Raw genomic sequence first — 12,375 nt, forward strand, 5'->3', positions numbered from 1 at the left:
CACCAGTGAGAACAGTTTGAACAATGTGATATTAAGCACTGCAGCCATCTCACACCTCATTGTCTCAAGTGGGTGAGATATCTGACACCTAAAGATCACAACATTGAATTTGGAAAGGACATTTACTAATTTCTTTTTATGTAGTCATTAGCCCTAAGAAATCAGTCTTATTAGAAAACAAAATATCTTGCTTTATGTAATTCCCAGTCATTTCTCACTATCAAAACATTGATACTAATCATCTTAATTATGCTCAATTTGTCATTTTAACAAACACAGGTTATACACAAATATGGATAGTCCCTACACATAGTAATATTCTTAGAGATTAAATTCATTTTTAAAAAAATCTGTAAGTTAACCATAAAAAATCAGAAGCAGTTTATTATTTCTTTTAATTCCAATTCATTAATTTCAATTATTTCTTTTAATTTCAATATGTGTCTTCTATTTCACATATTCTACTCCTTTATTTTCTAAAAAAAAAAAATTAAAAAATAGCTAAAAAGAAACTTCTCCAAAGAGGAAATGCAAATGGCCAACAGGCATATGAAAAAATTTTCAACCCCACTTGTAATCAGGGAAATGCAAATCAAAACTACAATGAGATACCATCTTACACCAGTGAGAATGGCACATATTAAAAAAAACTAGCAACAACAAATGTTGGCAAGATTGTGGAGAAAAAGGAACTCTCCTGCACTGTTGGTGGGAGTGCAAGCTGGTCCAACCACTATGGAGAGCTGTGTGGAGATTCCTCAACCTACTAAAGATAGAGCTTCCATATGATCCAGCAATTCCACTACTAGCTTTTAACCAAATGATACAGAAACATTAATTCCAAAGGGCACCTGCACCCCTGTGTTTATAGCAGCACTATTTACAATAGCTAAGCTTTGGAAACAACCCAAATGCCCAAAAATAGATGACTGGATCAGAAGATGTGGTACATATACACAATGGAATATTACTCAGCAATCAAAAAAGATAAATTCATGCAATTTGCAGCAACATGGATGGAGCTAGAAGGGATCATGCTCAGCGAAATAAGCCAGAAAGAAAAAGAAAAATACTGGATGGTCTCACCCATAGCAGGAATTTAGAAAACCTAAATAAGGGACCAGGAAAAAGACTATAACAAAGAAAAAATCAAAATCAACAAGCAACTATAAACCAGAGACACACTACGGGGGTGGGGGGGCAGGGAGAGGAAGGATTAGGGTCAAAATAGAGGGTGTGTAATTGTATGGGGAATATAACCAAAATGAAAATGCATACATTGTGTAAAAATTAAAAATGATGTAAGAATTATATAAAATATTAAAAAAATTAAAGCATAGAAAAATAAATACCTTTAATTTTCTAAGGAGTTTTGTCATGCTAAGCAAACAGCTCTGTTGTAATTTGTCACTTAATTGATATATTACTTGAATTAGTCATGTGGATTTTAAGATGAAGCAATCTAGATATTATAATGAGGTACACTTTAATAAAACAAGGCATACAGTACAATTGCCCTCCCATTCAAAAAAAAAAGCACTTATAGAGCATTTAATTTATGCAGGGTCCTGAATTGTTATACAAATATTGAATTCTTTAACACTCATAACAGTTTTATAATGTATGCATCATTATTATTCCCATTTAAAGATAAAGGGAATGAGAAATAAAAAGGCTAAGTAATTTGACCAATTTCAAATAATTAGTAATTTGCTGACATGGGATTTAAACCCAGACAGTTTGACTTCAGAGTCTGTGTTAAATACTATTTGTTAATTCTATTTTAAAAATCTTAAGAATAGTGTCATACGTTGCATATGTATTTTGCTAGAGCTGCCACAACAATTACCACCAAGTGGATGGTTTAAACAAGAGTTTTATTTTCTCATAATTTTGGAGATCAGAAGTCCAAAATGCAGGTGTTAGCAGGATTAATAGATTCCCTCTGAATCTAGGCAACAATCTTTGCTTGTTTCTTCTTAACTTTTGGTGGGTCCAGGAATCCTTGTCATTCCTTGATTTACTGTTGTATCACTCCAATTTCTCCCTCCCTTTTCATATGGCTGTCTTCCCTCTGCGAATGTATTCCTGTGTCCTCTATTGAAGTTATAAGGATATCAGACATTGACTTGAGGTCTATATTTGATTATATTTGCAAAGAAACTGTTTCCAAATAAATTCATGTTTACTGGAATGGGGGGGCAGTTAGGTCTTGAACATACATTTTGGGCAGGCAAAATTCAGCACACTGCAAGGGCCCCCTTTATTTTACATTCTGAAGAGAAAGTAGCCACTCTGAATTTGAAGGGCAAAAGGGCTTTTCCCCAATAATAATCTATAAGAAAAATGAGGATACTAGTAGGCATCAAATTGAGGTTTGCAATAACAATAAAGGATAGAATTTATAAATGGCATCCTACCTCCCCTGAAATAAATTCTATTTAATAACAAAAATCTGCCTGGCAATTGTCAGGATGGGCTTGCTCACATAGAGTGAGTGACAAAGTGGAAAAGTGAGGCGGTGGGTAAAAAATTAGGGAGGATGTCACTCACACTTAGGTTGTTTCCATATCTTGGTTATTGGTAATAGTGCTGTGATAAAAATAGGAGTGTAGGTTCCCTTTCAAATTAGTGTTTTTGTGTCGTTTGGGTGGATTTCCTAGATCATATGGTAGATCCATGTTTAGTTTTCTGAGGAAACTCCACACAGCTTTTCATAGTGGCTGGACCAGTTTACACCCCCACCAGCAGTGTAAAAGGGTTCCTTTATCTCCACACCCTCTCCAGCATTTGTTGTTTTCTTTTTTTTTTGTTTTTTTTTTTTTTTTGATGTGGACCATTCCTACTAGAGTAAGGTGGTATCTTATTGTGGTTTTAATTTGTATTTCTCTGATAACTAGATAGGTTGAACATTTTTTTCATATGCCTCTCTTTAAATGAGAATAATAATGATACCCATGATACCAGATCATTTATCATTGAATAAGTAATTTATGCAAAGTGCTTAGAATAGATTACCCCAAAGGCAAAACACAAGAAATATTAGGCATTATTATTCAAAGTACTTTCCAATCGAAGAGTTGCCTGAGACTGAAGCAGGAAAAACTTTGGATTTGGAAAGGTTAGGGCAAAAACAAAGGGTTACACTGCCCACACAAAAATAGTGATTGAGCAAACTCATGCCAATTGCAGCAATATGGTTGGAGCTGGAAGGGATAATGCTAAGTGAAATAAGTCAGAAAGAGAGAGATGAATATCAGATGGTGTTACTAATACATGGACTACAGAGAAAGCAAACTAAGGGTGAGATAAAGACAAACTTAACTAACTTTTGAAAGCTGACTAGAACTGGAGCATCCAGAGAAGGAGGGTAAGAACAAAGTTAGACGGAAGCACAAAGGAATATGGTGGTGGACTATGAGTGATTTGGTGGTGAGCACACTATAGTAGTGATATCTGATGGAGGGATCCTAATGTTACCTCAATCAAACAAAATAATTTCAAAAAATAAAATGATAAAATCAATAGTACTGTGTTACTGCAGGAGAGTAAGGGGTAGTTTCACAGGAATAAAGTAGAAATTACTCATTGGGGACTAAATTTTCATTCCAGACTCAATAAGGAAGTGCCCCTTCCTGCTGATATGGTTTATGGTTTAAACAGATCTCTCTCCCCTTTATAAAATCTACAGGTGGACTCTGTAAATGTTTTTTCAAAATTGGAAGGTAGTGAAGGCAGTGAGCTGGCATTCTTTCCACACTGAAGTTTCACCTCTCTGCTGCTTTCAAAAGTAATATCAGGCTTTACTGCATAGTTCAATAAAATTGCTTGTAAAGAGGTTTACATTAGAGGTTGTTAATGAGTTTCAAACAATTCTTTTTGAAATTCTGATTTAAAAAACATTTTGGGTATTGTTTTGTAACAATTTATTGAGTTGGACAAGGAGTGTCGTCAGATAGCTATGTTTTCTTATAATCCTGCCAGACCTTCCATCACCAACCCTAAATCATATGTGTATCATATTCTAACATTTTACAATCACCTGGATTATTAATAAAGGTTTATTTTTAGGTATTAAAAGTCAAGTCAAGTCTAATACGACAATTTCAATTTCTCATTAAGACTTCTTTCATAGCTCAAAAAATGTGCTAGAAAATCTGTAATGGAGAAATGTTGGTGGTTGTTCTCTTTTATCCTCTTACTCCAACCCCTGATGGCTTTGAATCTTCCCAGATTTTCAAGAGTGAAATAGGTTGATGAGCAGAAGAGAAGGTAAAGGGAATTTTTAAAAAGCCTATTAGTACTATTTTAAAATTATTTTAAATATGAGTGGATAACAGCTACCATCTTGCTATTTGTTTTTTTCCTTTGGCTTTACTGATATATAATTGATTTACAAAACAGTATATATTTAAAGTGTATAACATGATGATTGGTACATGTATACACCGTGTAGTCATTATTATAATTAAGTCAATTAACATATCTACCTGTGTGTGGTGGTGGGGGAGGGGAGTGGGGGGGTAAGGTGGGAATGCTTAAGAACTATTCTGTTTGCAAATTCCAAGTATGCAATGCAATACTATTAACTTTAGTCACTATGTTTTTCCTTAGATGCTCAGAATTAATCCATCTCATAACTGAAAGTTTGTAACCTTTGTCCAACATCTTTTATTTTCTGGAGTAACCACTAACCACCATTCACTCTCTACTTTTGCAAATTCAGCATATTAGATTACACATATAAGTGATGCTAAACCGTATCAGTGTCTGTCTTTGTCTGGCTTATTTCACTTAACATAATGCCCTCTAGCTTCCTTCACATTGTCACATATGACAAGATTTCCTATTTTTTTGTGGCTGAATTGTATCCATTGTGTATATATACCTATCGTTTTTTATCCATTCATCTATTGATGGACACTTAAGTTGTTTATGTGTCTTGACAATTGTAAATAATGCTCCAGCAACCATAGGAATACATCTTTCTTTTCAAGTTAGTGTTTTTTCTTCAGATAAATACCGAGAAGTGGGATTTCTAGATCATATGATTATTCTATTTTCAAGATTTTGAGGAGCTTCCTTACTGTTTTCCAGTATTTTCAGTATTGACTGTACCAATTTACTTTCCTACTAACAGTGTATATGGGTTCCCTTTTCTCAACATTCTCATCGATATTTGCTATCTCTTTTTGATTATAGATATCCTAATAGAAATGAGGTACTATCTCATTGTGGTTTTGAGGATTAGTGATGGTGAACCTTTTTCCTGTAACTTTTGGCCATATATATACTATATATATATACATATATACACAACACACATGTGTACATATATAGACCATATATACAGACCACAGATAGATAGTGTGTGTGTGTGCAGATAGATAGTTTGGAAAAATTATACAGAAATTCTTGCAATGAAATAGAAAAAAATAATCAACTTAAGATAAATGGCCAAGGAGCTGAATTGACTGGTGTTATTTTAATCTGAAAATTGCAGTCTTTTTCATGGCCAATGTCTATATATCAGTGCTCTCTTGCTTGCTCTCTCTCTCTCTCTCTCTCTGTCTTGTTCTCCTGCTATCTCTCACTTTTATACTCTTCACTGATATACTATATTATCTCTTTAATTTCTCTCCCACTGCCTTCTCCTTGCAGACACTCTATGTAGCCTACTGCTCTTAGAGCCATGCATCCTGGCTCAGGCTCAGCTAGTCAACATAGTCCCAATCTAAGGGAAAGCTCATACCTTTTCGACTGCACACTGAAAATAAGAGCCATCACTTAGGGAATCCTCTTTTTTTTTTTTTTTTTGTTCTGATTCTCAGATAGCATTGGCCACTCTCTAGTTATTTCTTTTTCTGTAAGTCAGGAATGAGTTGCTATAACTTCAAGTTCTTTGTATGTTTCCCCAAGTCCTATTCACATGGCTTAAGTTGAAAATGAGCCAGTACTACCCCCCAAAAATGGGAGCAAAAAACATAGAACTCCAAATTTTCCTTAAGAAAATCCAGATTCATCAGTCTTCATCCATTAATTTACTAGCCTCCTCTTATATGTAGGCTAGAGGTGGTGATGGATTGAGTGTTGCAGAACCACTTTGGGCCACCTTCCAACAAGTTCTGCATAGACGGTCTAGCACCTCTGTAGAATGTGTGGGCACTTAACACTGTTCTGCTTTCACACCCCAGTCAGACATCTAAAACAGCAGGAAAATTCTCACTTACTACTCTGCTATAGTAATATAAAGGTAGCTGAACTGGGTATACCCTTAGAAGGAACTGGCAGGTGAACAGCAAGATGACCAACTTTGAAATAGGTGTTTATGCATTACATTTGTTCTTGATAACTTTCTTTTAATCAATCCATAACATTTATTATCAACATATAATTGTCAAGCCTCAAAAATTATTTTGAGTTATGCAGTCACATAAAATAGACCCTTTTTGCCCCTGTAGAGAGGGATTAGAGACACTTTGATCTAATTCAATGCTTCTAAAACGTACAAATTTTGCCATTCAGAAAGGAATATAAGTATAGTTTTCTGTTGTCTGTGAATATACTTGGAAGTACAGTGTACACGCCGAACAGTGGTGATACTCAGTATTGAGTATGATAATGATGGGATACGTGCCGACTCTTCAAGGAGTGTGCATAAAAGAATGCAGCAAAGGAATTCATTTTCAAATATTCAACTCTCATTATGCACATTTATCCAAAACTGATCTGCCCAAGAAGGGACATACAGTTGAATGTTGCTACTTCTCTTAACTTCCCTTCATATTTTTTTCTTCTTCAACTAAGATCTTATTTTTTGTGTCTAAGATTTCATCATCTTCCATATTCTAAGGCAAAAACCCCACAATTGCAAAACAGCAATGGTTTTTGAAATATTATTTTTGACTTTGAAACAGTGAATAACTGATGAATGGACAACAAATAATAAATACTTTGCAATCCAGTGGTTTCCAACTATTTGTATTTGCAAAAGTTAAAGGAACGCACAATCCAGTTATCTTTCGATAAGTCATTTAAGATACAGCACGTATGTTTTCAAGTATATGATTAAAAAGAACTTTAAAGAATTCATAGATATTGCTGTGACTCTAAGTCTTATCCATTTATGTGAATCAGGTTTCTCAGACCTTACATTTATAAAAAGAAAAATAGAATCGATGCTGGATACTATCTCATTGTAATAATAACACAATTTACCCTCAGAAACACAAGCAAGTTGTAATAGGTTAATTCAACTCATTAGTATATATATTTTTGTAAAAATTACCTTTCAATATTTAATAAGTATAAAGTTTGATATTTTATATTATAGTTAATATCATATTTGTATCTGGTAGCATAAAACATTAACTTACTTGTCTGTGGGGTCACTAGAATTTCTGTTTCTGACTTAGGTCTGCATATTTACTAGGGCAACTATATCAAAAATGTCTTCTTCTGAATACCAGGTCAGAGCAGGTGAGGCTACCTGGAAGTCACCAGGATATACAACCTGAGCACTTTTCTCTCTTGTTGGAGGTTGGAAGCTTCTAAGAATTTCAGGATTTAGAAACTTTTATCTCTCAACAAATCTTACCTTCCTACCATGTATGCACTATTTCTGATATTAAAATCAAAGCTAAGCAATGAACTATTTACCCCCAACACTGATCAAATACATCCATTTCAGCATATGGGAGACTCCAGAACAACTTAAATTTAGGGATTTTCAAGAATGTAATACTTTTTTTTAATTGTGGTGATCTTGGTTTACAACACAGGATATGATTTAGGGGAATAGGTTCACACCTCTGCAGATGTATGTCAGCACAGCTCACCCACCACCAAAGCACCAATAATCTTCCAGTTTAGTCCAGTGGCCCCTCCCTGCTTTGCTGCCACCCTTCCACACTTCCCTCTGGTAGTCTCATTTCTGCAGTCAGATTCCAAAGGTTTATTCTCATTTGATTTTGCCTGTTCCTCTTCTTTATTTGTTATATTCTATATAGGAATGAAATCATCTAGTATTTGTCTTTCTCCTTTTGATCTATTTCACTTAGAGTGTGATACAATATTTTAATAACTCATAAAATGTCCTTTATGGCAGATAAGTACTCATTTCTCTCCTAGGTCTTGGAATATACACAGGACTGATTTACAATTTAAATAAAATAGAATAAAATATATTAATTAAAATAAAATAAATAAACAGAGAATGACTACAGAGGAGGAAAGAAAATATTAGACTGTGGCATTCCTGAAGCATGGAGGCTGTAGCCAACAATGTCAATTCTCAACAAAGACCAGCAGAATTAGCTGTTAGATAATAGGGTCTGTAGCATCCTTGAAGAGCATAGATATCTGAAGCATAGATAATTGGATAACTTGGATCTAGAATGAATGAATTAAATGAAGACATTTTTATTTTCCCTCATTGAAATGAAAATGTCTGTTATTTACTTTTTAAACATCTATAGTACAGAAATACTGAAAAACTTAGGCAGGCAATGTATATTGTAGCTTAAACATTTCCCCCAAATTTAACAAATTCTACATCCTTTGTAGAAAACAAAGTAAATGTGGTTTGTTAGCATTTAATAAATTGTCAGGGAATGGTGCATTTTCATTAATTTGTGTAGTGTGTTAAATCAAATTACACTACAAATTTAAAAAAAATACCTGTCAACAAAAGACAATTAAAATGTTTTGATACCTCACGCAGAATCAGATGATCATATTTTGATCATGGAGGAGTCAGGGATGTGGGAAATATTCAGACTTAAGCTGTATTTCACAATTCAGAAGACCATTAGAGTCCCAAAATTCCCAAAGGATGGATATATATAAACATAATATAAATGGAGCAAATATAATATTTCAGTGTACTCAATAATTTATTGAATATATTGAATAAATAAGCAAATATTCAATATAATTGAATATAATATAAATGAAGCAAATAAAACTCAGAGAGTTTATGCAGGCAGCCAAAAGACACCTAACTAAATGTGTCCCTTAGAAATAAACTCATCTATTATTTTGTCACCAGGGGCTATTGAAAATAATAGTAATAGAATATAAAACAATATACAATGTAAATATAATCATCACATATAAATAAGGACCCAATAATAATTTTTTTGTCATTTCAGTACTCTGAAATTTGAGAGAGAAAATATGAAGAGAGAAAAGGTACTCATACTTTAAGAAGTAGGGAATGCTTAAGAAGGACCAAACTATAAAAGAACACTTAACCTATCTGGATAATGTACTGATGGGGAAATCTGTTAGAATGTATAGACATACAATTACTACAAAAGTAATGTTTTTCTAACAGAAAAGAATCATAACGCAGAAGAAAAGTAGCTTGACTTTCTATTTATTTGTTTTTTAATGTTTCATTTGTCATGGAAAAGATGTAGGCAGCCCAAGCTTAACGATGCAGGAAAATAAATTAAATGAACACTGAATATTTAGAAGCCAAGTGAAGGAAAGTAGCTCTTCCCGGTGCAAAGAATGAGATTAGCAGGAAACATTACAGATACGATTCTCTGAGAGAGGATTAAAGTCAGCAGCAAAGCAATTAACAGCTCTGAACATTTTCAAGTCCCCTGAAGAAATCCTATCAGACTGGAACATTGCATTTGATGGGTCATGCTTTACTTGTCCAAGTGCGAGGATAAATGAGTCAGGATGGCAAACAAATTGGTTAAATTAAGTAGTGACTCATAATGGCTGAAATATATCATCTGAAGTATACTTCTTGTGTACCTCACAATTACCACAATCCAGGTAGTTTCCTAAAGAATCCAATGTGGAATATTCAGGCACCAAACTTTGGACTGATGCCAAGAAAAACATTATGGAAGAAGCAGCCCGAGACCTGCTCTGAAAGAATGATATCCTTCCACCTTTACCTTTTGTTTATGTGTGACAAAAAGAATAGAATTTCTTGGGTCATATTTGTGATTTCTGTTAAAAAGAAATTTTAGATAAGAAAGAGTGAAATGTAAACAATAGAGAGGAAAATGCTATCCAAATTGGTTGAGGGAATTTAGAACTAGTTCTTCTCAGACTGTCTCCTAATGTTGGTAAATTATGTCTACATGATAATGATGTCAAGATACAAATGATAGCATAACAAGTTGTTATTATGATGAATTTGATTATTATTTGGAATCATGAAAAAAGAAGAATAGTGCCAAATTCTGGAGTTGGACTCCAGCAGACATTTATGGGTGCCTTGGTATGGATGTGGGTGTGGTGTGGTAATACATGACATACATCTAAAGAGGTGTAAACCTCTGAACCATATACAATGTTCTAAGTTAATGTTCCTCAATAAAAGAGAAGTACAGTAAAAATAAAGAGAGGGCTTCCCTGGTGGCGCAGGGGTTAAGACAGTGTTATCAAGCTGTCTCCAGCCATTGCAGCATGAGTTCAACCCCAGCCAACCAGGCAGCGATCCACTTGGCGCAGCAGACCTCTCCTGCCTCACCCACTGCTCCCTTCAGTAGTGTATTTCAGTAGATCTGCCTATTCTGTTCCGCACTCTGTCTCTGGTGAATCCTCTCACCCCCCCACACCTTTGACTTACATCCCAGCTCTTGTATTCATAAATAAATAAATCTTTTAAAAAAATAAAATAAAGAGAAATCAGTTGTCATTATCATTTGACCTAGAAACAAATGTCAATGAAAGGAAGAAGCAGGCTGGTTGTCTTCAAATGTCTTATTTAGGCAAGTCATAAATTATATGATATGTGACTTCAAGGGATAAACAGATAACGAAGTGTTCACTTTTAAGAAAGAAAAAATTCTGTATAAATTGAAGTCTTTAAAAATTGAGATGGGTTGATGGGTTGATTCAACAGATAATTTCATCTTTGCACTGGTGGCTTTCCAATGCAAATTTTATAACTGCCTGAGAGGAATGTCACAGAAGAGTTATAAATGTTTTGGATTAAATTATTTGATACCTCCTAACTCTGAAATTTAACAGATTTTTCATTTCTATAAAATGGGCTAATGGTCCGTAAGAAACTCCTATTTGTGTGTAGGTATGTATATGTTTTAAATGAAAGCAAAAGCACTTTGAAAATAATGAGATTCCACAAATATTAAAGTGTACTAAATATTATTATTAAATCTTACTATTCATATCTTAGAATTGTGACCAAACCAAAGATATTATAAATTAATTTTATATTAATATATGAACTTTATCAATATCCTTAGCCTAATTACCCTTGCAAAATACCCTTTGCCATATAAGGCAAATGTTCACAGATTCTGGGGATTAGGACATGGATATCTTTGGAAGACCAACTATTGCGCCCAAGACAATACTCTATAGGTATTATGCTGCTCAGGATATATCCTGAACATTATTAGCCTTTGAAAACAGCACCAATTAGAACAGGGGTGGGAAGAACACAAGGGACTATGGTGATGGTGCACAGGTGAATGGGTGGTGGGAATTTCACAGGGACTATACCTGAGATGATAAAGCATACATTGTATAAAAATGAAGAATGATGTAAAAAATATATAAAATAAAATAAAAAAAGAACTTCTGAGGTTCAGAAAAGCACTCAGTTGTTGCCAATAGACACCAGGGGAAGTCAAGAGGTGGGAATTCTTGCTTGAACCAGGGTAACGCTGCTTTAATCTATTCATCCTCTGAATGTGATTTAATTTTTTAAGGATGATACTAATCAGAATAAATTAACAATAATTTTTAAAGAGGTAGCAATTATACTTTCTTGTGAAGTTGTAGATTATTTGAATACCAAACAAGATTATAGTCTCTATTATTAAACACACAAATATCTATCCCAATATACTAAAGTTCCAAAGCATTAGCAATACTGCTTTCTTATAATAGTAAAGACAGTAAGTTAACCAAAAAACAGAAGTAAACTAGGTTTTTTTAACCTTAGCTGCCCAAGCCTTTTCTAAAATCACTCTAAGTGTGAAAATCCTTCTTTGCTGAGTCCACTTATTTTATAAAAACAATTAATATTTTCTTTAGCTTTCTTTTTAATCAATTCTAATAAAATAAATTAAATACCAGACCACCAATGGAGAGAGAAATAAAATTAAATAACTACTTACCGGGTGTTATCTATAAGGCATTCACTTAGAACTATACAGTGCACGATTATGGGTGAGGTTATGAAGTTTATTCAACCAACACCTAAATTAATCACCCATATAATAAGTCAAGAGAGAATTTAAAATTGCCCAAGTATATTTTTAAAAACATATTCTCTAAAATGTCAACAATTTTGAATTATAATGGCAGAAAATTCAGTGGCAAAACTTTATGCTCACGTCCATGGAACACATCCACCTATACACCCAACATGAAGGA

This window comes from Talpa europaea, assembly GCF_964194135.1.
Source record: "Talpa europaea genome assembly, chromosome: 5".
NCBI classification, from domain to species: domain Eukaryota; kingdom Metazoa; phylum Chordata; class Mammalia; order Eulipotyphla; family Talpidae; genus Talpa; species Talpa europaea.